Raw genomic sequence first — 2,871 nt, forward strand, 5'->3', positions numbered from 1 at the left:
CATACAGGCGCTCTCCGGTCCGTTGTGCTGGGAGGAGGGGGGCGCCTGCGCAGTGAGGCGGGGCGGGGGGGAGGGTGTAAATGGCTGTAGGGTGGGGAGCGGAGCGTCCAGGTGACGGTTAGCCGTGCTGTGAGGGAGTGGCGGTAACGGTCAGTCGTGGTGGAGGCGAACGGCGTCAGGCTGAGAGGCTCTGTGGAAGGAAGAGCTGTGTATATGCTAAGCGGCTGTGTGAAAACGCCCATCGTGAAGGCTGCTTGGGAGACAGGTGCTGCCCGAGCTCAGGGCAATATTAATCCCCTATGAATAAAAAGGAATTGAATACAAAGAAAAGGAAATAACAGATCAGGCCGCTTTGTGCAGAGGAGGTCTGCTCTTCCTTCAGGAAAGAGCAGTTCTGAGGACATGGATCCCCTCGTCGCACACCCTTGGTACCGCAGTGCTCCTGAGGTGTCTGTCACAAATCCATCTTTTGCATCAACTGCCACCGAACCGAAGGGAGAAGGAAGTCAGGCCTCGTGGCCCCCTCGCTTAAGGGCTGAGAGTACATAACATGAGCCTAGAGAAACCCACAGATCAAATGAGCCTTACATTCAGAACTTCCAAATCACTGTACAAGCAATAAGTGGGCTGAGTGACTGAACTTTGCCTCCTTCACAAATTTGGCAGAGCAAAGATTACGTTCGCTAATATTCTTCACCTTAGTGCTGCATAAATAGATGATATTGCCAAGCTTTGCAATGTGCACTCGTAAAAAGAGGAAACAGAAGGTGCTATGGTGTTTGTTAAGGACTTGCCCTTAACGTTTTCCAAGGGTCATTAACTTCAATGGGTCAGAGTCCAAGCTGAATTTTCTTCTGAGGCTCAAAACCTCGTGGAATAAAAAAGACGGGTGAGAATCCATCCTTGCAGGCTGTTGCTGGAGGAATTATGAGTTGTATCAGAGGCAGTCGCTAGGTTTTTTCACTGGTAGGGAAGAATCAGAAAGGACAGGCTGTCAGAAGGAGGCAGCGGGGTTTCTCTGCGAAGGCTCAATCAGTAAGGTAATCTTGGCATTTTTATTTAAAAATAAATTTGTCTGGCAATGTTTTCACGGGATTTGTTTGATTCATTTTTTCCTATCATAGCAGAATCTCTCAAATGTTGCTGAAAGCAGGAGTTGAAATGGACTGTACTGTGAAACAGCAAAACACTTCCCTCAACGCTGTAATTCTGCCCTTGCACATTCATTAACAACATTTGGTACCAGTAATTAAGATCTTTGTCTCTCATAAGATCTACGCTTAACACACAGGAGTGAAAATGTAAACAAAGGCATATTGTTGTGGCTCCTCTCCCACTCAGCCATGAGCCTCGTGGGCCAGTTAATCCAGTTTTATGGCCAGGTTATACCAGCACTGCAGCACACAGTGGCTGCACGGTGACAGATAAAGATGCAGAGAAAAGGGGCTAGATTAAGGTTCTGCACAGTCTAATCCTGCCTACGCTGAATATTCTCTTCCGTATCTTCTCATCTCACCCGCAGACTCTTCTCAGTCTCACACGCTGCTTCCCAGTCACCTGCAGAAGCTGCTTCTCTTCAGGGAGCATACGCTCCATTTCCACACCTGGCTTAGTCCTTGCTCTCGCACAGCCTCTGCGTGCTTCACCCACAGCCACATAAGAAATGCTGTCTGAAAATAAATAGTTACTGTTTTGTCTGCTTGCTGCTGACCTGCTCTGTGTTTTCTGATCGACTGGCTGTAAAGAAAACTTCATTTGGCTCTCCCTCTCTCTTTAAAGGTTGCTCTGGGTCTCTACATCCTCTTCCCCAGTTTGGTTTGAATGCATCTCAATCTCTTGCCTTCCCCAAGGTGTCATACATCCCTGTGGCTATGTACCCAGGAAAGCTGGCCAAATCACTTCTGATGAATAATTGATCAGGTAAATTTTGCCTCTATTTCACTTGTGAGTTGTCTGCAAACAGCCTGTGATTTCTGCAAACTTATTATTTGATGTTATTTGCCACATAATGCCCAGCCAGCTCCGTATTCATGAGCAACTTGCTGGAAATATTTGAAATTTGAGATAATTGGACACCGAGATGATATGAAGCTTAGTCCTACAAGCAGCTGAGCTCTCAAGATTCATTTCACAAAAAGACTGAGGTGCAATGCTTGCAGTTGCTTGGCTGCAGCCAGCGAGGCTGCAGTTACAAGCATGCTTACATGCTTTGCTGAGGTGGGGCTCAAAGCATTGAGCATCTTGTGGGACACCCTGTTTCTGTTGTCTGACCGGCTTCGTCTGCTTCATAAAATTGTTTCCTTCAGGGATTTTGCTTTAGCAATGCTTTCTCGCAGTGAAAAACAATACCACATTCAAAATTAACACACCTGCAAAGGAAAGAAATAGTATTTCAGGATCTTTTAAAGCTCTGCAATAAATCTCTGTCATTCTGATTTTGATTCACATATCTCCTAATTCACAGCCCTACTAGGCCTGCTCTACTTGTGCCTATACCCCCAAATTTTCTACGATGGCCATATTGACTCCTCAATTTCAGATATTGTGCCAGAATTAATTCAGTGCTGTTGCAGAGACAAATATATATCTATATTAAAAAAATCAGGTCTGGAGGCAGGGCACAAAAGAGTGACAGTTTAAGGTGGGGAGGCAGGGACAAAAGAATCCCAGTATTTAAACAGCAAGCAGACTGGGAAGGAAGGAGCCTTTTCACCACACAACTGCAGTGCATAGAGAAATTAACAACAAACTTATCTGCTCTGCTCCAGCTCCAGCTCCACTGCACCACTCAGATCCGAATCCCTGACACTGCATTTCTCACACAATGTCTCTTCTCTCCATCATTTTTTCTTCACATCAGATTTCTCTCCT

Source organism: Meleagris gallopavo, chromosome 1 (genome assembly GCF_000146605.3).
Source record: "Meleagris gallopavo isolate NT-WF06-2002-E0010 breed Aviagen turkey brand Nicholas breeding stock chromosome 1, Turkey_5.1, whole genome shotgun sequence".
NCBI classification, from domain to species: Eukaryota; Metazoa; Chordata; class Aves; order Galliformes; family Phasianidae; genus Meleagris; species Meleagris gallopavo.